Source organism: Mustela nigripes, chromosome 7 (genome assembly GCF_022355385.1).
Source record: "Mustela nigripes isolate SB6536 chromosome 7, MUSNIG.SB6536, whole genome shotgun sequence".
In the NCBI taxonomy this organism is placed as follows: Eukaryota; Metazoa; Chordata; class Mammalia; order Carnivora; family Mustelidae; genus Mustela; species Mustela nigripes.
The window spans coordinates 24,369,003-24,392,253 of record NC_081563.1 but is presented as its reverse complement, the minus strand read 5'-3'; the positions used below and the strand labels follow the sequence as shown (position 1 = coordinate 24,392,253).

At 48.4% G+C, this 23,251-nt stretch overlaps 2 long non-coding RNA genes across 2 annotated transcripts in view; one reads left to right on the top strand and one right to left on the bottom strand.

Annotated features, from left to right (window-relative positions):
• LOC132022269 (uncharacterized) overlaps window positions 1–16,819 on the bottom strand; it is a 39,550-nt gene extending 22,731 nt beyond the window's left edge. The window contains exon 1 of the long non-coding RNA XR_009405568.1: window positions 16,689–16,819. This is a non-coding gene — a long non-coding RNA (uncharacterized LOC132022269). The remainder of the gene's footprint in view (window positions 1–16,688) is intronic.
• LOC132022268 (uncharacterized) lies at window positions 14,296–20,482 on the top strand. The gene is made up of 4 exons (XR_009405567.1): window positions 14,296–14,647; window positions 16,591–16,645; window positions 17,907–18,020; window positions 19,540–20,482. It is a non-coding gene; the product is annotated as an uncharacterized LOC132022268 (long non-coding RNA).
• The last annotated feature ends 2,769 nt before the right edge of the window (window positions 20,483–23,251 follow it).

The window sequence follows — 23,251 nt, the reverse complement described above, 5'->3', positions numbered from 1 at the left end:
ACTTCATTCAAACTGAGTTAACCCTTCCTCCAACATGATTTGGCTATCCACGCAAAATCAAAACCTACTCCCTGGAACTTCCTGCCATAGCTGCTGGCAATTACCTTTGCATCAGTGGAAACCACCATGATTATGAGGGAGCATCCATGGTGCTTGCGGATGAGTACCTGAGTAGAGTCAGACAGATAGGGAAGCAGGACAGCTAAATACCTAAGGGATGAGGTCAAGGTCAATGGTATAGGGCTGAACCAAGGAAGCTCTACCAGGCTCAAACTATTAGGTAGTCGCATGGGACAGTCCTTTCTATGGGGAGGAACAAAGAGCTAAGACTGTTCCGTTCTGGGGGCAAAGAGCTCTGGTCTCAGAGCAGAACTTCTGAAGCATTTAGCCATTTTAGGCAATGTTTTCCCAGAATTGAATTTCAGAGTCACACATCAGAGACACCAGTCTCTAACGCCCTGCCCTTGACAAAGCATGGAACTCTCCATGGAGGTGACTGATAATGGCGCTCAAGGGGCTCAGAGACACTCTCTCAAGGGATAAGTGAGGCTCCACAGCAGGGGCTCATCTCTTTCCCTCACCCACTGTTTCTTCCAAAGAAAGGGTGGTCACCCACAGGCCACCAGACAAGTAAGCACACAAGTAAGAGTTGCCTGAGTTCAGCCCAGCACCTCCCAGACCTGTGTGCCTGCCGCCACCCAGAGTATATCTGAGCCTGCATTTTTTCACCATTCCCCCCATCCCCCACCAGGCTGCAAAAGTTATCTTCCTGCAAATTACAGCTCCCTCTTATCACAGAAAAAAATCCACATCCTCCAGCCTGGAACTCTCCACAACCTCTATTCCGTCCTTAGCATAAATGATGTGCATTCATGTCTGTTTTCCCAGAAGCTTGCCTTAGCCTGGGTACCCCAGAAAGCAGAGCTCAAGGCACAAGAAGATACGCTATTGCCTTATTATGGTGTGCAGTTCTTGAGAAACAAGAACAAATGAAAAGGGGGCGAGGCAGGAAGCCAGGGGAGCCAACATGCCGTGTGCTACTGAGCTGGCTCTCACTTACGTGAAATCAACTGATTGTTTGGTATCATGGGGCCATCTTCCAAGAAGCTGTATGAAACTCTGAGTCTCAGCACGGCCCAGCCAAAGCGAAGGATGCAGAAAGAATGTGTGTACTGTCTCCATTGGCCAAAGATCTGCCCAACCTCCTGCTTTGGGGTTGTGTGTATGAGACCTGAAAGTGGCACCTCCTACCTCAGAGGCAACATGGAAGCCCAGAGGTAGGAAGAAGAGGTGTACAGTGTGCAGATGAGCTGAGGGGCTGGCAAGATGGTGCCCCTGGGTGTTGGCTGGAGCTGAGGCACAGAAGCAGCTGAAGTACCAGCAGCAGCCAGGGACCCAGAAACGGTGAGGCCGAGGGTGAAGGTGCTTTAGAAGAGTGTCTCATGGACACATGAGTCTTGTATCTGCCACTTGCAGAGGGTTCTTGAAGAACATTTGAAAAGGAGAGGTGCTTCAATAGAACAACTCTAACAATCTGTGTCAGGTGTTTACTTGGCCTGGTGATTTGGAAGTGCTCAGTAAACAAGAGCCACTATTATTACTATCATCGTCCATGATATCAGCCCTGCTCCACCTCTCTGACCCGGAAAAAGTGTTTCTTGCCCACCCCACTGGCAGTGTTGCTAACACAAGGCAGGGGGATCTTTCCCAAAGGCCATTCCCAGACATCGCACAGCTCATTCTGGCAGCTGGTGGAGCTGAGCTTCGCAAGAGAAGAGCAAGTGGGCCTGAGGGCAGACAGGGTGGGGCTGTGTTGGGAGGGGCCCCTCAGCTGCATCTCCCCAGATGACTTCTGCCCAGCCCCGCTTCTGCTTCTCTCCACTTGGTCAGCAGACATGAACCAACACAGCAGGCCTCCTACCCAGCTGCCCAGGGCCGGGACCCAGGGATGTACTGGAGCAGTTCTGCAAGGGCAAGGGCTCTTTCCTAGGCTGAGCACCTTGGGAAGGAGGGAGCAGCTGTTGGAAAATACCAGGAACTCCCATTTGAAGGTGGTGAGAGGCTGGGCCATGAAGCATTTCTTCCTCATTCCCTCATCCTGATGCAGACCTTATCCTCGCTCCATCGTCATGGTCATGGTCTCTCCTTATCACTCTTAGTCTGGAACTAAGGCCTATTGGCTTTGAGCAATTCAGTGGTTCCATGTGACACCAAAAGCAGAGTCAGGCTCCCCCAGGAAAACAGCTCAGTGGTAATGGGGAAAGGGGCCCGAGCTGGGACTCTATCTCACCCTCTAGAAGCAGAATCCCAAGTCCCTCCCCGTTAGCTTGCATCAAAGAAGTCCTCTGGACCCAGCTGGAGAGACCCAAGAGGAACATCAGGAAAGCTCTGCTAGAGGGATGCAGCACCAGAGCTCGACACGTGACCCAAGAGTTTAGCATATATGGTGGGGGCTAAGTCATACCTATGTTCCTCAGTTTAAAGTTACGATTAAGTGATGTGATCTCATTAGCTTATTTTTTCATTCATCCAGCAAATGAGTTATTAGCATGAGAATGAGGGACATGATCATGAAGTCCAGCCACAGCTGGAAGAAGGTTCACAAGCAAGTTAATGAAATTATGACAGAGGGAAAGAAAAGGCTATTAGCTTACACAGAAGGAGAAACTAACTTTGCCTTAAGGAACCAGGAAGGAATTGCCAAGAAGGATTTTTAAAACCAGGTCAGGAAGGAAGAATAGGAGTCTTCCAGGAGGAAAAATGAGGAGGCGTTGGACAGGGCTGGTGCATTCCAGAGAGTCAGAAAACTGTACTAAACTATGGGGATATGAAGAAACATGTATTTATTATCATTCTGTGAATTTTTACCTAAACTTTACTAGGTTCTAGGTAAATGGGTTCCGTGTCAGGAGAGCAGAAAATAATAAGGCAGAAATGACCCTTCTCTCTTTCTAGTGGAAAAACAGGAATTAAACAAACAAAATTCACACAGATAAGTATACAGTTGTGCCAAGTTTGTGAAGGGGAAGAGGAGCTATGGGAACATGAATGGGGTGAGAGGGGCCCTCTTGATCTGGGAACCAGGAAATGCTTCCCTGCGGAAGACAAGTTGAGCTGATCAGTCAGACAAAACATTCCCAGGAAAACGGAACAGTATGCATGACAGTTCTGGAGTAGAAAAAGCATAGGTTCAAGAACATCTGAAGGTAGTACTGAATGGAAGACTGGACAGTAGAGCACCCTGGCTTATGGGATGAAGGCAAAGTGAGATGACACAGGGCCAGAAGGCTTCATCCTTTATCTTAAGAGCAAGAGGGGTGACATAATGAGATTTGTCTGCCCCTGACCACCCCCACAGAAAACAGAGTGGAGAAGTAATGGATGTGGGGAAACCAGTTAAACCAGTGTGTCTCGATCATAAGTATAAGTTAGAGCTCACTGTGAAAGTTGTAATAAGGAAGGTAATCTCCCACTACCAGAGATTTTTTTTTTTAATTGGTCTGGGATGTAGTTTTGGCATTAGTGCATTTTTAAAGTCCTGCTTGCATATCTAGGGGTGACAAGCCTGGAGTATGAGGATATCTCTTTGAAGAAGAGGAAGAGGAACAGGGTGTCATCTCTCCACTGCAGGTGACCGAATGGTAGCTCGTCGTAATGGTGATGGAAGGCAAACAATGGGTACTTTTAGGAAGTAGAAGAGAGAAGTAACCAAGAAGTACTACCTTCCAGAGTTTGGGTTATTGCAATTCACTGAGAACTGAAACACTGGGGAAGTGCCAATCGTGGGGTCATGACATAAATTCCAGTCTGGATTTGTTGGATGTAAGAGCTGCAGCCATCTGAGTGGATGGCAGGCAGTTGGTTCCATAGACCTGGAGCTCAGAGAAGCCTGGGCTGGGGTGCAAATTTGAGAGTCATGAATGTAGAGGTGGTATTTGAGATGCAGCTGGGATGGCCTAGTAAAAGGAAAATATTGGGGCTGAGAGGAGAGAAGAGGACCTGGGATGAAGGTTGAGGGACTCCTAAGCTGGAGGTTGAGGAGTGACAACAAAATCTATAAATAAGAGGCCGGAGACAGTTGAAGCCCAAAGTCAACATTTCAGGGTTCCCGAAGTTCAAAAAACTTTGATTGGATTTGGCAACCTCTGGGTCATGGATGACTTTGGAGAGAGATGTTTTGGTAGAGCAATGAGGGGAAAAGCCAGACTGGAGAGAATGAGAAGGAAGGAAATGTAGAAGACACCACAAGAGTTTGGTTGTAGAAGGAAGAAGGAGAGGGTGGAAGTTGCTGGAGAGTGTTGTGGAATCAAGGAAATATTTGCTAAAATGGAAGAGAACTGAGTGATCTGGAATATTATTGGGAAGGAGAGGGAGGGAATCCAGATACCAGAGAAAGATGGGATCATTGCAAATGTAGAGGGGTGCAGTGGGACTGAGAGCCCTGGCAGAGGAATTGGGATCAGTGATACGGAGTCACCCTCTATCGTAGGAAGACTGAGCAATGAATGGTTGGTCACTGAAGTGAACAGCTTTGTCCCTTTAGGGTGGAAAGGGAAGAGGCACCCCATCTAATAGCTTTCATACTCTCCATAAATATGTTTACTGGGAGCAAGGGGTGTGTGTATTGGGAAGGACTCTTCAAAGGTGGGTGTTAGGAGGCCAAGAAATCTGAAGAGAGTTGGTATTGTGGAGAGACAATGGTTGAGGTGACCAGAGAAACATTAGAATGTGGGGCTGTAGGACAGATCTGTGGAAATGCCAATTAAGAATTTATAGTAGTATGAAATTCTAGAGTGGCTTTCTAAAACCTGGCGGGACTGTATTATGTTGATTATTTATTACTGTTCATCAAGTTATCTCAAAACTTGTTAAAGTTTTGTTTACTCTCTCAGTTTTGGGTTAGGAATTTGAGTACAGCTTAGCTGGGTGATCTGTTTCAAAGCCTCTCACACAGTTCCAGAGTGCAGCCCAGGGCTGGGGTCTCCTTGGAAGACTCCACTTGGGAAAGATCAGCGTCAAGCTGTTGGTGAGATTCCAGTTTCTCACAGGTTACTGGGCTGAGGGCTTCAGCTTCTCCCTGGCACTTGACCTATAGCTTCCTTCAGTTCTTTACCTTGTGGGTTTCTCTGGAGAGCAGCTCACAACATGGCAGTTGGCCTCCCTCAGGGCAAGTGGGAGTGAGGAAGGTTGTGCAAGAGAGAAGCCATTGTCTTTTGGGACTTAATCTCAGAACTGATAGCCCATTGTTCCTGCCTTACTCTGACGGTAAAAGCAAACCACCATGGCCTGCAACTCTCAAGAGAAGGGGATTACACACAAGTCAGGAGATTGGGTTGACTGGGGGCTGCCTGCCACATTGCACGGAGCAGGCCGAATGGGAGAGGCCAGGGAAGGGATATGGTCAAGTTGTGTAGGGCCATGGATGCCAGAGAAGAGATTAGAGTTTCATTCCCATAGACTACTATCAGTCAGGAGCAATTCTGAGGCAGAACGGGGTTAGATGAGTTTTTTAAAGTTTTACTCTGAGGACAAGGAGATGTCAGAAGAGGTTCAGGAAGAGCCAGGAGCCCATGGCAATCATCTCCTGAGTGGCTGGGGACTTCAGTTGGAGCCTGAGAGTGGTTATGGGGAAGAAAAAATGGATTCCAGGGATAGCTGAGCAATATTACATGGTTCTCAGCCAGCCCATTGTCTGTCACCCCAATGAGGAGTCAAGGGGTTCTTTAAATGTTGGGACGAAGGACAATGTGGAAACTTCCAGCATGAAGCAGTATCTGTTTTTGTCTTGGTGACACCAACAGGCCCAGGGTTGGGGTAGCCTCCAAGGGCTATAGATGAGCCACATCATTCAGGGAAGGTGGGGACTTTCATAAAGCAAAGGAGCTTTAGGAAAAATGCAGATTTTTGAGAAGCTAGTGGAGGATGGGCTGATTCAGAGTCACCAACTCAATAGGAAAACACATGGGGTAAGAGAAGGAGGAAACAGGAAGGAGCGCTGCTGGGTGGAACCCGGCTGGGTGGACTGAGGTGGGGGCTGAGCCACCCAGCTGAGGCATGGCACCAGGCCAGGAAAGCCAGCCACGTGGCTCCGCAACAACACAGTGGGTTCTAACCACATGCCCTTCCACAGCATTTGATAGCCCACAGGACCCTTCCATGTGGGTTCCACTGTACTTTCACAACAGTGTAGAGAGGTGAGAAGGGCAGGGTGGATAGTGTCCACAGGAGAGGTGGAGAGAGAGAGCCTTCGGGCCCTCGGATGATTTGTTCAAGGTCATGTGGCTAGTACTTGGCTGAGCTGGAGGGTAAACCCGAGCCCTGGAGTTCACGCCCAGAGCTCTCTGCCTCACAGCACTACCTGAAACAATCAGTACTCCCCCAACCCTGCCACCCCTCCATCGATGCCCCCCCCCCACCCTGCACAGAAGTTGCCACTCCTCCAGGGATGCAGATGGCAAAAGGCAGGGCAATAGAGCAACACAAAGAATCCCAGAGTTTGGGCTCTGGGGCTCACTTAGGAGAAAGGGAGGAAGAGGTGGGAGTAATGGCAGAGATACAGGTAGATTCCCTTGGTAGAACCTGGGGAGCCTCTCCAGGAGGTATGGGAATCAGGAACCCACAGCTGTTAGGAACCCTAAAAACAGTCTGTCTCCCTCTCTCCCAGTCTCCAGCTTCCCACTTTCTATCTTTGTGTCCATTTCTCTGGTCTCTCCCTCTGTCCATGTGCACCCCTGTCTCTGGGCCTTCCTCTTTCCTCCTGCCCGCGCATCTGCTTTACCATCTCATCACCAACAGTTTTCTCTGCTTCTGTGCATGAATGTGATGCTGAGGGAGGAGGGTACAAATGGGCTCACCCCATGGCTCTTGAGGCCATGGCACAGCTCCACAACCAGACCACTAACAGAACCTCCTGGAACACAGGATCTAATACGGCCAGCCTGGTGACTCTTAGAAAAATGGGTCCCTGTGAGCTGGGACCTGAGCATGGGGGTCCTCAGGAGGGACCCTGGTTTGATGCTGTACCAAAGAAACAACCCCTGGGGCCATGATAGTGACTGCCATCAACCAGGTATCCTCCAACCCCAGGGCCTTTGTACATCCAGTTTTTTGCTTCCTGGAATGCATTTCCTAGATATTCATATAGTGGGGTCCCTCATATTGCCCCAGTCTTTGCTAACATGGAAGTTGCCAATGAGATCTCTTCTGATCACGTGATCTACAACCACGCTGCCTTTCCCTCCCCGTATTCCTTACTCCCGGCTTCCTCTCCCTCCATTATACATCACCATCAGGCTCACTATAGGTTTGTCATTTATTTTTTTGTTTCCTCTATCCTCCTCTTGCAATGTAAGCACCACAGAGGCCAGGAGTTTTTACTGTCTTGTTCACTTTCCTGTCCCCAGGGCTGAAGCACAGAGTGGGTGCTCAGTGAAGATTTGCCAAATGTCCTCTGCCCACAACAGTGGATGTGAAGCAATGGTCTTGTGAAGTGGGGGGTGCGTGGGCTCCCTCGAATGGATGAGAAAATGATTACGAATCCAGAGGTAGACCTTTACAAAAGATATCTTTCCTTCTCTAGTGCTTATGGGTTGGCAGAATGAGCTAATGGTTTGGGAATTAACACAAATACAGACTCTCTAGGTAAGATAACTACAGAAGTGACAAACCCTACGAAATGGAGTGAATGTTGTAAACGTTAGTGAAGGGCACCATGGTGTGGGGTTCCTCGTGGCCAGACACCTAGCCTTTAAATGACTAAGGCTGGCTTCCCTGGCCTTGTTCCTGCCCGAAGTAACACAAGTGTGCTACCAAGTGAGGAAGCCTTGGCCAGAGATGTTGTTGCCCAGAGTGCCAGGAGCAACCATCCAGTTTGGTGTAGACCCAGGTGGGGCAAGGCTTCTGATGAGGCAAGCCAAGTGCTTAAGGTGCAAAATTTAAGGAGGTATACACTCTGGGGTTAGTGACGGATAGGATTGGTCCTTGCATGATACTAAAGCTAAGAGCCTCCTTAAATGCTGTGTCCTTCATAGGACCCTTCATAGCTCTCAGAATGGGAACCATGAAGACTTACAGGGCCCTATGCACTGTTGCCTTTGTGGACCCCTTCCTTCCTAAAAAATATGTATCAAAACTTATATTTTCAAACTGTGCTAATAAAAAGACTAATGTAATCCAAGCTGGATTCTATTCACATTTTTCTTCTGATTTTAAAGATTTTCATTTATTTATTTGAGAGGGAGAGAGGGTTTGAGAGAATGGGTGGGAGGAGGGGCAGAGGGAGAAGCAGAGTCCCCAAAGAGTGGGGAGCCCGATGCGGGACTCAATCCCAGGACCCTGGGATCATGACCTGAGACTAAGGCAGATGGTTAATCAACTAATCCACCCAAGTGCCCTCTTCTGATTTTAAAATAAAACATTGTAATGGCCCCTAAAATTATCCTGGGCCCTAGGCACTGTGTTTGGTGACAAAGCTGCCCATGGCAAAGGGTTGTGTTGCTTGGGACTGAGTTCTTCTGAATTCTGCACCTTAGATGGCTTATTTGTCTCCCCCTAGCCACAACCCCAGACACAAGAGTATTTACCATTCCGAAGTTAAAACCTCTTTCAAGTGATTTTATCTCCTTCCTTTCTCTGAGCTTCAGTACCCTCATGTCTCAAACAGTTATAATCAAGTAAGAGATGTTCATTGCAATATAAATAGGAGAATCTACTAAAATCACCACGTGACCCAGCAATTCTGCTCCTATGTAACACCCACAAGAACTGAAAGCAGCCACCCAGATACTCCTTCACCTATGTTCACAGTGTCCCTGGGGGAAACAGAGGGAGACACAAAATTCGATGCACACACACTGTGGAATATTATTCATCCAGAAAATGGAGGGAAGTGCTGATGCAGGCTGCAGGGATGAATCTGAAAACATCCGGCTAAGCAAAATAAACCAGACACAAAAGGACAAATGCTGGAGGATCCCACTCATATGAAATTATCTAGAATAGGCAGATCCATAGAGACTGAAAATGGTACGGAATTTCTGTTTGTGATGATGAAGTAGTTCTGGAAATAGATAGTAGGGATGGTTGCTCAATACAACAAAAGTACTTAGAGCCATTGACTGAGATATTTAAAAATGATTAAGATGGCACATTTTATGTCTATTTTACCACAATAAAAGAATATATACCCAAGTGCTTCACACAGGGTAAAAAGTGTCACACAAAAGTAAGACATCGTTATATTATTGTTATTGATAATTACTACAGTGCTGTGGTTGAGGAGCGTTCCAAAGTTCACAGACAGACAGGCAGACATAAAACTGCTTTGTAAACACAACCTTCTCCAGCCCAGACCTGTTGCTCCCCGCCCACTGTAGCCACAGATTTAATGCCCAAGTCAAATAATGCATGGATGGTAGCCAAGATTCTAGAAGCCTTGGGTATGGCAGAGTGTACACTTTCACTCGTGAGACTTGCCATTCCCTGCCTTCCAATAGCATTTCCTTGGGGGGTGGGGGACATGGGCTTGGCTAAGGGTTCGAAGACAGTCTTGGTGTTGGTGGTGTGAGGAGTGACCCATGAGAGGTCAGGTTGCCCACAGGGCCCAGATGGTGGGTGCTTTGTGCTGAGCTTGGCCTGACCCTGTCTCCTCATTTGGAAAGAAGGTCTTGGTATCTGAGCTGAAAAAAGAGCTCTGGGGACATTCCAGAACTTCTCCAGAACCTGGGAGGGGGGGGGCCCATGGGCCTCCGTGTGGGAGCTACTTCTCCTTCCATGAGCAAACCCTATTTGCCAAGATGAATCTTCCAAAACACACGAAAGGGGGTGAGGTGGGATGAGGGAGTTCAATACAGAAGGACACTTTGCAAAGAGATTCCCCACACAGTTTCTTCAGATAACAAGTCTATCCAGGGGCAGCTGGGTGGCTCAGTTGGTTTAGCATCTGCCTTTATTCAGCTCAGGTCATGATCCCAGGGTCCTGGGATCAAGCCCTGCATGGGGCTCCCTGCTCAGTGGGAAGCCGGCTTCTCCCTCTCCCTCTCCCTCTCCTATTTCCCCTGCTTGTGTTCTCTCTCTCTCTCCCTCCCACATAAATAAATAAAATCTTAAAACAAACAAAAAAAACCCCCCACAAAAACCTAAGTCTATCCTATCCTGTACAATTTTGGTTCCCAGGACACCCTGCCTCTTAGGGAAGCCTGTGAATTCCCTAGAATTGGCAAGCAAGCAGTATGCTGATGTTTGTGGGGGAAAAGCTTAGAGGTCCCATCAGATTTCCAAAGAAGTGCATGAGCCCCCCCAAAATGCTTTTAAAACCACTGTTCCTGTGAATCTAAGGACCAGTATTTGACCTACACCCAGTTTCCAGCAAACATACAGATGGCTTCCAACTGTGTGTTGGGCTGCACGCCTCTGGCAGGAGAGAGACGAAACTTTGGGAAGGGACACTGTACAATCCTCCTACCTTCTCAAGTGAAGCATTTGCTTTTCTAAACATGCAAGCTTTACATCTGGACATGAAGCCTGGTACCAGGTGACAGCACATCAACCTGTGGGCTGTGGTCCCTCCTCCTTCCTTTCAGCTTCAATGAGACGCCCAAGTCACCAGTGAGCCCAGAGCACTGAGCCCATAGAAGAATGACCCCCACAAGCCTGACTGATCCCAGTCTGTTTTAAGCCCCACACAGAGCCCTAGACAATCTGCAGGGACTTCAGGCCAGCTGGCCTGGCCCCGTGCTTCCCTGCACGGAAGACAGCAAGAAGAAGGGTCATAACGCATGGGTGATTTAAAGGCTCTGAAGAGTGACTCAGACATTCCAATGGGGCTTTTCTTTTTCCTTTTTGTTGATGTGTAAAATGTAATTGTAGTCATTTTTTCCGATGAGTTGATAAATGGTGATTGTCCGTGTCAGCTTGCAAGTTAGGGCCATCGGGAACAACTCCAGATGCCAACGTTTTTCTCTCTCCCACCCCCAACACCTAAGATAAACTCCCCAAGGCCAAGGGCAGAGGCTTCTTGGTCCCAGAAATCGCATCAAAGGAACAGGTGCAAATGGTCCCAGGAGGTTGTCCAGGAAGGGGGGTCCCACGGAGGGGTGGGAAGCCTGTGAGGTCAGGCCGACCACGGCCCGTCCCACCCCCAACTCCTCCGTTCCCTGGCATGAAGGAAGAGCAGAGAAATGGCTCATTACACCTCAGAGAAATGCTCATCGAGAACGGGAAAGACCCATCATATGGGGTGAGCACCGTCTCGGGGCCAGGAGCCGAGGTAACTGCGCCCTTCTTTCCATGGGTAACATTTCATGTCGCCCTCATAACAGTAAGGACTGTTTGAGCCTGAACGTGTACTTAGTGTCAGCGACGGCACATACCCCATCTTTAGGGCAATTGCTCTGGTTCATTATGGCCTTCTTCCAGTTCACCAAGGAGAAAACCGAAGCTCGACTTCAGTCCCATGGTCAGCTATGGTGTGGTGGGAGGATAGGGGTATTGAACCCGGTGTGACTTTGAAATTCCATCTGCCGCCGCCACACAGGGGTGCCTCCCATCAGAGAGCTGTCCGTGCAGGACCCCACTGGGGCCACGGAGTTGAGCTTTCCACGGATTTCACAGGCTCACCAGCCATAGAGATCCAAGCTCCCGAAGAGAACTGCCCTGCGCATCAGCTCGTTCCTCACTAACAGACACGCCAGGGAAGGACAGTGGACAAGAGGAGCTGGGGCCGTGGGTCCTGCTGGGTATCATTGCTGTTCGCTGTAAAATCGGCCTTCCTCCAGGCAAGGGGACAGGAGGACAGACCCTTCGATCGGCATTGCGCTATAGCATAGCCCTCACCTCTGTGGGGAGACTCTCTTTGGTGGCAGGACTGTTGGGGGACCTCCCCACAACCTGCCACCCAGGACTCCAGAGCCTAAACCTAGCTAGTAGTATTGGGTAAAGGACAGAAAAACAGGGCAGGACTGGGTGGCTCTTTTGTGCACTGCTTAAGGACATTCTAGCCGGGCTGCACCTCTCACATTTGGGGAGAAGCCCCCCCATAGTGCAGGGCCATGGCGGTGGGGTCGGGCCAGGGTGGAGTAGTGACAGAGGTGAGAGAGCAAAGGGGTGTTTGGGAAGGAAGTTCTGGTGTCTGACTGGGCAGGGCAGAATCTGAGGACTCAGATGTGAACAAGAGATAGGAAGTGAGATTTTCAAAATGGACCTTTCTCTGGTTCAGTTTGTACTAGACACTGGGTGAGGTTTGCAACCCCTAAGATCAGTTTTCTTCAGACCCAAAAGTTTAGAAGTCACAATTTTAAAAGGAAGTGGTGAGAGAGGGATGGATGCCTTACCCCAAAGAGCCTTGGTGTCTCGGAATTAAAACAGCCACTAAGAGTACGGGACTCGGAGCTACTCTCTCCTTAAGGTGGGGGCTACCCCTCTTCGGAGTTGGTTTTGTTTTGAGTACGGGGAGGGAGTTTGGAGCCACTTGAATATTAAATTCCCTGAAGTTAATCATCTTTTTCTTTCTGGCTGCTTTTAGGATTTCCTTCTTGTCTCAGTTGTTCTAGATGTTAATTTGTTGCATTTAGCTGTGTATCTCCATCTTTTGAGGGGGGCATTTCTGTGGCCTTCTCAAATCCATGGGATGTTGTAGCTAATCTCTTATGACAAATTCTCATCCATTTCTTTGTTCATTTTTTTCCCATCTGCTTCCGAAGCCCCAACTGGATGCGTACTAGATATTCATCTCTGCTCTGTCTCTACTGGGTGTTTTCATATTTTTCACCTGTGTATCCCCAAAGTTCTTAAGGAAGATGTTTGGCACGTGAGAAATCATTGCAGCCTTTTCTGGTAAAGGTAGGTAAACATAGTTATATGGCAGGGGGATAGGGGAGTAAGTCTTCTATTTAAAAGACAAACTGAAAAACGCATTGCTACAAAATAGATTTATATGCAGAAGAGCTAAGATGCAGAATGGCCCTCTCTGTCTTTGCTACTCAAGGCCTTTTTTCTGGACTGGTAGCCCTGGTCCTACTCAGCAGCTTGTTAGAAATGAAGAGCCTGGGGCACCTGGGTGGCTCAGTGGGTTAAAGCCTCTGCCTTCAGCTCGGGTCATGATCTCAGGATGCTGGGATTGAGCCCCACATCAGGCTCTCTGCTCGGCAGTGAGCCTGCTTCCCTTCCTCTCTCTCTGCTTGCCTCTTTGCCTACTTGTGATCTCTGTCTGTCAAATAAATAATAAATAAAATCTTAAAAAAAAGAAGAAGAAGAAGAAGAAGAAATGCAGAGGCTTAGGGCACTCCAGCCCTCTTGAATTAGAATCTGCATTTTAACAAGAGCTCCAGAAAGTTCATACACACTGTAAAGTCTGAGAAGAGCTTCTTCCTCACAAACCTGCCTGAGAATATTAGCATTGCCTGAGGAATTTCTAAAAATACTGGCACCTGGGTGTTCACTCCCAGCGACACTGAGTTCATGGGTCTGGGGTGAGGCCTGGGCATCCAAAGGGTTTTGTGGGTTTTTTTTAAGCTCCCCTGGAGATTCTAACATGCAGCGAGCACGGAGGCAGTCAGGTGGGATGGGTGTCTGGGCAGGGGGAGAAACAGAAGAAACAGAGGAGGCAGGCTCAGCCAGTGGGAGCCAGTCCTGGCTTTTTCCCAAAGGCGGCCATCGGGCTTACAGGAAGAAAGTTACCCTCAGATCCTGGGTCCTTACCCTCGTTCTGCCTCCCCTCCACGGGCTGTGATCCTGATCCCAGTCACTGCCCATCAGGTGAAGGGCTAAGTGAACCATCCCTCTTTGATTCCTGGTGTCCTTCCTGGAAAACAAGGTTACTTATTCCCTCTAGCCATAAGGCCTGATATTTTCCCTACAGGCTCTCTACCGCCCCACCTTGCTTTGTGGTGGGCACAGGAGGCTGAGAAGCAGGCTCTCCCAGCACTGGTCCCCTGAGCAGTTTCAATAGGGCAGGTGTGTCCCTAATGTGTACAGAGTGCAAGATTCCCTTGAAAGTGGCAGTGGTCAGAACAACAGTTACCCTTTAGAGTAAGGCACAGCAAAGGGACACTCAGAAGCCTTCTGGGGTGTGCTAGCACTCTAGATCTAGACCTGGCGGCTGGTTTTGTGGGTGTATACCTCACTGAGCTATTCACCTGGGAATTGAGCACTTTATGTAAATTATACCCCAATTAAAAACAAAGAGCCAGTGGTGCTCGCAGCAGGCCCCAGGGGAATGAGACATTCAGCAGGAGCTGGGGGAGCACGGAGGGTGCTAAAGGAAAAATGGGGTGGAGGGGGAGAGAAGGAGAGCCGGAAACCCAGATAGACACACGCAGATTAAGGTGGTCAGAGAAGGTGTTTACGGGAAGAAGTCGACCCGAATTCCAGGCAGTTGAATTAGTCCTAGGAGGAAAGGGTGGGGTTTGGCTTCCAAGTAGGGTAACCAGTTTGCCCAGGACTCTTGCTTTGGGCACCAAAGGTTCTGTATTCTGGGAAACGTCTCAGGCCAAGGCAGTGGGACAGCTCAGCTTTCTGCTCCCAAGGCCTGGTGCTGGGCAGGGGTGGGGAGGAATGGAGTGGACCCAGGAAGTAATAGCCACCACCTTTGAGACCCTCCTGTTTCTCCAACAGCCTTCTGTCCAGTCTCCACCTTCACAGCGCCCATCAGGTTAGTGCACAGTTGTTGATTTGCTTATTGGTATTTTCTTGGCTCTGAGCCCCTGGGGGTATGAGCGAGGCTTCCTTGCCTTTGCACACTATTCTAGCTCTGCTCCGTGCCCCTGCACCAGTGCTGGGGGGTGGGCACGGGTTTCTTGATCTTTTTGTGCCACAGAGCCTCCCGGCAGCCTGAAGACGCCTCAGAAGAATGCTTTCCATGCACAGGATCAGATGGGGAGGGTCACACAGAACATCTATGACGCGGAGAGACTGCTGGCAAAAGATTTTTGTATGGGCATTTGCGATCAAATCACAAACGTCCTCCTCCACGAATGCTTTACCTACTGGAACCCAGCAGCGTGAAGGGTGCCAGAGTGCTCAGGGCGATGAATGGCCGTTCGTGACCCCGCAGCAACCGCACCACGGAAGGGGGACTGCCTGCGATATCCGCTGGTGGCCGTCCCAGGTGCCACTGAGTTTGCTGTGGCGGGCGGCCCCCACTCCCACCAGGAGGGAATGCTGAGTTTCACTTAGTAGTTCATGAAAATAGAGGGGTAATTTCTGACCCAAACCAAGTTCACCCATACGCGTGAATTCTACCCATGTACTGCAGGCGGAAAAGCACTGTGTAAGTGTAGGAAAGGCGGGTGCAAACTGTAGAGTGCAGGGCCCTGGGAGTGCTCTGAGCCCTTGAGGGCCATGGGTGCTTCTGGGATGGGCACAGGAGGCTGAGAAGCAGGCTCAAACCGGATTATTAGCCGGCAAACCTTGAGGCCAGAAGCAAACAGGGGAGCCCAGTCTCTGTATCTCAGAGCTGGCTGCCGGTTCTCAATAACAGGCTTCATGCTAATAAAAATAACATTTGGCGTGACCCTGGCCTCCTCCCTCCATTGCCGTGTGTGGGAGGATAGACGGCTGGCAGAGTGCAGGCCCAGGGCAGCCGGGGAGCCAGGGCTCTGCAGCCTGGAGAGAGTTCTTTGGGGACCAGGGGGAGGAGCCTTGGGGTCAGCCCACCAGCTGGCCAAGGGAGAGGCTTTGAGGGCCGCTTGGCAACCTCATCCCTGAGGCCTCCCTGAAGAGACCCCGTGGAAGACCAGCTTCAGGGAAGCCCCCCTAAGAGAGACTCCCCCTGGGAGAGGTGGTACAGTCAGATGTGGATCTTAGCAGGAGGTGATTATTTTTTATATATCTCACCCTGTGCACGAGTACAGGAGACCAGAGACCCTGGGGGAGGGAGGGGTTTGCTGGCCCAGCCCAAGTGACCTCCAGCTGGAGAACTGCCTTCTAATTAGCAATCAGGAAATCAAGGCCTAGCACGGCGCCAAGCAGCGTGACCCCAGCCGTAGCCTGGTGACATCTCCACCCTCTAGACAGCATGCCCTGCGCTGCACATCAGGGCTGCAGACCCCACGGGTTATTTTTATCTAATGGTGCTATTGTTGGTCGTTGAGTAGCTGCTGCGGTGGGTTCCAGCAGCCGTGAGCTCGCAGGGACGGTTTCCTGCGTCGCTTCCTCTCGTAAGGTTCCCTCCCTCCACCAGGGCTCACAGGCAGGCCACCCCCAAGGGCTTCTGGAGCCTGGCCCTGGCCTCGGAGGCAGCCAAGGGCCTTCCCTGGCTCGTGCCCCCTCCTCCCCACCACAAGAGTACCCCAGCCTCTCTCCCTGTGCAGAGAATGGGGGCAAAGCTAGTTCTTTTAGGTGCCTCTCTCACACACCAAGGCTCTAGGAGATAAAAGCACTGCTTTCTAGCAAGCCAGCTACACCAAGCCAGTGGCTCTCCCACTGTTTAGACTGTGACTGGCAGCAAGAAAAAGGTCTTTGTTTTTCCTAACCGGGGACACACATCATACCTCCGTAGGAATGAAAGGTTCCAAGGAAGAACCATCTTCCCGTGTCTGGGAAAAAACAACTCTGATTTTTTTTTTTTTTTTTTACCCCTCTGTTCTATTCTAGTTTTTCCTGTTTGAAGATTCTGGTTGCAACCCAACTAAGTCAATTTCACAACCCAGTAAGGATTCATGATTCAGTTTGAAAAATATGGTACAAGATACCTCTTTCTGGAGCTGGTTCTCTTTTCTGAATGAAGGGCGCTGGGGGTTCTGGAGGTCCTCTGAACCAGGCACTGCCCTGGTTTGGAGTTCTGTTTGTTTTGCAGAAAAGGAAGCTGAGACTCCCCAAGCCTGAGTGGCTTGCCCATGAATCAGCCCCGGGGGTGGGGGGGGGGGGGACATTTACAGCATGGAAGACAGCAAATGCTGCAAATCAGAGCTTCCCCCTGTCTCCGCCCTTGGAAAACCAGCCCTTAACACACTTACTGTGCACTGGTGCTTCCCACCCTGCTCTTTCTGGTTCCACAGTCAGTATATCTTGAAGCCTTCTGACCTCAGCTTCCTCATCTGTAAATAATATTAAAAAATGCCCACTTCATGGGAAAAATTCTATTCACTGAAGACAGTCTGGTAAGAGGGACAATGACTGGAAGGAAACAAAAATGCAAATAATTATTTGCCTCTGTGATGGGGTTTGAAATGGGGTCCCAAACGCCACTATCTTGTGTTATTTCCATCACTGCTAAATGGAATTTGTGCAGGGGGGAAAAAAAAACACACAAATACAAAAAACAAAAAACACTTTGCAAAACTATTGAGAATTAGAATAAAGGCAGCCTATAGCCCAGCTATGAGCGGTGTAAACGGAAGAGGGAATTCGTGTTTTTTCTAATTGGAAATAGCAAAGAAAGTATTGCAAATGGATTGCATTTCAAAGCAGGACTGTCTATGCAGACAGAAGAGAGAAAGGAGTATTTTGATAAATATTCTGATTCCTAGACTATACTGACAAATATATCCTACACTAATCACTAATTTTCAAAATTCTAGAATAAGGGCTTTACAGCTTCAAATTTATCCAGTCCAGTGCAATGGTTGCCCCCCTCCCCGTCTGACAGATTCCTCAGCCTGGTGACCCCCCGGAGTAGAGTCTGACTGGAACCTTCTCCCGTTCGTGGCCACCCTGCTCTCTGAGGCCACACAGGAGTCTGTATCCTCATCCTCGCCATATTTATAATAATAATGGCTGTATTCATTTCCCACGGTGGCTGTCACAAATTACTACTAATTTTATGACTTACCACAAACTTAGTATTTTCTCGTGTTAGAAGTCAGAAGTCTGGAATGGGTGTTGCTCAGCTAATATCAAGGTGCTAGCAGGGCTATGTGCTTTCTGGAAGCTTCAGGGAGAATCTTTTCCTGGTCTTTCCCATTTTCCAGGGGCACCCACATTTCGTGGTTAGTTGACTTTCCTCCATCCTCAAAGCCAGCAGCATTTCACGGAGGAACCTCTCTCTGACTGGGGCACTCACGCTTCTGCTTCCCTGTTTTGTGGTAAGGACCGTTGCAATTCGATTGGGCTCAATTGGATAATCCAAGCCAGTCAGCTGATTAGCAGCCTTAATTCCACCTGCAACCTTAATTACCACTTTTACCATGAAACACAGCACATTCGCAGGTTCCTGAGATTAGGATGTGGGCATCTTTATTCTGCCTACCACAATGGTTAACATTTTGAGTGCTTCCTATGTACCTGGTAGAGTTCTAGGCATGTTACTTATAAAGATGTGTTTAAATCTCACCACAGCTCTGTGAAGTAGGAATTGATTTCATAGAGGAGGAAAGTGAGGCCCGGAGAGGAAAACCAAATTGCCCAAGGTCACAAGCTAGTAAGAGGCAGGGCTGAGCTACAGATTCAGGAATCCAATCTCCAAGCCCATTCTCTGAAGCCATAATCACATTTTAGTAACTGAAGGATAGATGTACAAATAAAATTCTACTTAGCTTAATCCTCACTTGATGATCTAGAAACCCCTACAGGATGTGACAATGCCTCAGGTCAATTAATAATGACTGTAATTTGCCACTGATCAGACAACTTTGGATGGGCTGACCGGTAGATTTCCAGGAGCTAGGATGTCCTATAAGTCTGCTTCCTTCCCCAGTGGGCTTCTCACAATGGGCAATAGTGATTCTCCACTCTGCTCTGTGGTATCTGACCTCAGCTACTTCTCTTTCCCTCTATTCCAGCCATGCTAGCTTCACAGACATCCCTCAAAAAATCAATTTAATTTCTACCACAGGACCTTTGCACTCACTATCACCCCCACCTGGAATCTCTCCCCAGTGTACATAAAGCTCAACCATCACTTCAAATAGGTCTCTGACCAAGAATCACCTCTTTAAAAAGGAGCTAGAAAACAGGCCCATCTTGGTGGGCGGTGTCTCCCTCTTCCCTCTCCAATATTTTGGTGGAAAGAAGACAAGACATTAACATTCTCTTCTTTTTCCTGCTTTCTCTCCCTCATGGTGATGAACATGGAATTGCATTTGCAGGAAAGGAGGGGTCTTCACCTTGAGGTTTTCCTTGACTGTATGTGTACAAATGATCCTGAGCAAATAGCAGGGGACAGAAGGCAGGGACTAGTTTCTTAACTGCCAGATCTTTAAAGGGAAGAGAAAAAAAATCTTGACTTATGGAGCACCTACTGAGTGCTCAAAATTTCCTAGTACTAGGAAAAGAATGCTGTGGTTGCTAGATGTTAAGAAATTGGTCCAGGGGCGCCTGGGTGGCTCAGTGGGTTAAAGCCTCTGCCTTCGGCTCAGGTCATGATCCCAGGGTCCTGGGATTGAGCCCTGCATCGGGTTCTCTGCTCCGCAGGGAGCCTGCTTCCTCCCCTCTCTCTCTGCCTGCCTCTCTGCCTGCTTGTGATCTCTGTCTGTCAAATAAATAAATAAAATCTTAAAAAAAAAAAAAAAAAAGAAATTGGTCCAGATTACATGTGGAGGGACTGAGTAAACCTTGAATGCAAGTCAGCCTGAATAACACATCAAGGTTCCTCTTCCTTTACAGAGAGAAGAAGTGAACTGGGATAAAGCAGGGACTGCATTGAAGCAATTGGCCATAGGGGAGGAATTTTTTTTTTCTCTAAATGAGTAATTATTCTATTTAGAAACTCACATGGAGACAATGGGAAACAGAAGTGAAGACTTTGTTTCTATCCCCAGGAGATATTTGCATATGATACACAACTGTTTTAGCACCACATGTAGAAAAGACTTCTTTCTCCACTGAGTTGCCTTGGCACTTTTTGTCAAAATCAATGCACTATATTTGTGTCTATTTCTGGACTGTCTGGTCTGTTCCACAGATCAATTTGTCTGTCTTGATGCAAGTACCAAACTGTTTTGATTACCGTAGCTTCATAATAGGTTTGACAATGAGATTTGGGTCCTCTAACTTTGTTCTTTTTCAAAGTTGTTGTTTTGGCTATTCTAAGTCTTTTGTGTTTCCATATGAATTTCGGAATCAGATTCTCAATTTCTGCCAAAAAAAAAAAAAAAAAAAAAAAAAGCTAGCTGGATTTTGACTTGAATTTATAGATCAATTTGGAGACAACTGCCATCTTAACAACAGCTAATCTTCAGATTCATGAACATGGTATACCTGTTTATGTAAGTTTAATTTTTCTCAACAGTGTTTTGTAGTTTTCACTGAACAGATTATGCACATCTTTTGTCAGATTTATCCCTATACCTCATATTTTTTATGCTCATGTAAGTGATAATTTAAATTTCAATTTTTAACTGTCCATTGCTAGTATATAGAAGATAGCTGAGTTTTGTACATTGATCTTGGATCCTACAACCATGCTGAACTCATTTTGTCAGTTCTGGTAGGTTTTTTGGGTTTTTTTGTTTGTTTTGGGGAGGGTTTTTTGGTGGATTTTTGGTGGGGTTTTGGTGGATTTATTTTCCTATATAGATGATGTTATCTGTGAATAAAGACCATTTTATGAGGGGCTATCTCTAAGAAGGCTGTGTTCTAATAAACTCCATCCTCAAGCTGTTGGAAGGAAATAGAGGGACAATCCAGGATGAGAATGACACAAGGCTGCAAGTTATTCTTAGGGCAGCAGATCTGTAAATCTGATAGTTTTATTTAAGCTAATGTTAAAATGGACTCATATTCTATTAATCCTGGGAGATATCCTCAGCACAGATCACTTGATTATCTATACTCACTAGTTATGAACCCAGATATGGGCTAAGTAAAGGCAAAAATATCCAGCCTTCGGTTGGAAAATGTTAGAAAACCCTTTCCACAAAGCACCATCTCTTTTACTCCCACCTTCATGAGGCCTCCTTCTTGAACTCTGGGCCTTCCATCTTGTCCCCTCCAATCCCATCTCCACAGAGATGGCATAAAAAAAAAAAATGTAAATGATACCATTCTATGCCCTGCACCTAGAATAAAATCCAAACTCTTCACCCAGGCATTAGCAGCCCTCCTGCCACTCCTTCCCCACCCCCACTAGCTAAGCTCATCCCCAGCCTCTCTGCTATTAGCGCTCTCTCTGTGCACCTCACCCCCTTCTTCAGAGGTCCATCTTGGCCCTTCCAACAGATACTCTCAGGGCATTCTATTTTTCCTGTGTGGCCCTTACCATCCTTGTCATTTACACTAAAGCAACACAGTGAGGGCTGGGACCACGGTTAATGGTGTTTATCTCAATCTGTGAATGATGCCTGACAAATCATAGGCACTCAGTAAATGTTCTGAGTGGCTACGAGAGCTCTTGTTAGCTGTATACAAGCCCATCCACTACTCCCCAAGAGTCTTGGTGAATGACCTTTTAAGATATCATGGGTGTTTGTCTTCCCTAAGAAAGGTGACTTAAAACTATGGCTGGGTGTTGAAAGCTTCCCATGATTCTAAAGAAAAAATAATAATAATTAGTGCTCAGCCCATATCCTAGCCCATTGAAATCCAAGTCTCTGGGGGTAGAATCCAGATAGCTGTACTTCTTAAAAAGCTTTCCTGGTGATTCTGATGTACATCTAGGGTTGAAAAGTGCTGGCACAGAAGGGAAGTCTGCTTTCATTCAGCCAAGTAACTAAAACCCATGGATGGACTCACCCCGGAAGGGCCAACAGGCAAGATACATCCAGAACCTCACTTGGATCTTCTCCTGACTCAGCCTCCATGAACAAGGCATCTCAGGGCTGTGCTCTGCCACTTCCAGCAGAGGTGGAAGAAAGAAGGGAACTAGACCAGAATGGAAAGCATTTTCAAACTTTATTTACAACTGTCACAGTGACAAAAAGTAGTTTGGAAAAAAAAAAAAATGCTAGTTTCTCCCTGAGCCTCAAAAAAGAACAGATAGAAGTTACAGGAGGTTCATCTTACAACAGGCATTTTTACTGAAATACTATTTTTTTTATATGATCAGTTAGAAATACACACAAGTTACTTAAAAAAAAAGAGGCCAGACAGGAGCTCAGCCACTTGTCCAGGAGTGGCTGGGTCCCTCCCACAGGCTCGCTGCTGCAGGTCCGGACTCGAGCTGTCAGCCCCCCGCCTGCTCGGACTCCAAAGGGTCATACGAAGGTGTCTAGCGACCGACAAAATAACAAGTCACCCCCATAAACACACATATACACGAAGTAGATTTGTTATGCAGTTTACAAGCACGTTCCCATCACACGGCAAGACCAGGACAGATGAAAGGGACACAGAAACACAGGATTTTAAAAGGCAAGAGTCCATCCACGAAGGGAGGCAGGTGCAGAAGAAATGCTGCTGCGAGGGCATGAGCAAGGAGGGAGGAGTCTGCGCAGCCAGAACAGGACCAGCGGGAGCAGGGAGAGACACCCAGGCGGAGCAGGCTGCAGGCCTCTCCCAGCCCCAAGGAGCTGGAAGAAGTTATTGCCATCGGTGTGTGTAACACAAGCAAACAACGGGGGGGGGGGGGGGGCGGGGAGGGGCGAGCGTCAGCTTCCCAGAACCAAATCCTGCCGCAATGTCAATCACACACCCTCTTCCTGCCCCAGATCCCCCCAACCACACCAACCTTGAGGTATTAAATACAGCTCTATACACAAGTCCCAAACTGGGGTCAACCCAGACCCACGGGAGAGCTGCCAGCGTGCCTCCGTGGGCCCAGTTCAGCCTCCGGGAGGCTCTGGAGCTCAGCTCTCAGCTGCACACTCGTGCTGAAAGCTAGAGAAGGTTCCAAGAGTGTGTCCTGCAACCGGCTGCTCCAGATGGTTCTTAACTATAAGAAGCTATAAGTCCAAGGCTAGCTTTCTCGTGCAGCTGTGCCCTTGCAGGGGACAAGTGAGGGGCGGAGAGGGATGAGAACCAATGCTCAGTGCTCCCTGACCATGCTGTCCATCTACCTACGTCCAGAGCACAAGGAGAAACCAGGGGGATCTCACGACCCCTTCAGTTTCACACTCAGTCCCCAGGCTGCTGCATGAGAGCCCTGTTACCCCCATCAGATAATTCCCAGATCTAGGACCTCCCTTAAAGCTCAGCTTCCCAACAAGAAACAGAAAGAGTCTCCACTTCTCTCCCCTCAGCTCCCACCAGAAAAAGGGACCGGGAGCCCATGCGGGGGTAGGCACCACCGCAGGGCAGGCTGGGAGTCGCCTCCGCCTGACTGCTCGGCCCAGGGGCTACAGAGATGGTGCTAAGGAGAAGGAGGGCCGGCCTGGTAGAGCCAGGGCTCTGTGCCTCTGCTCGGAACAGAGCAAGCCTGGGGGAGCAGGGGGGAGGGGTC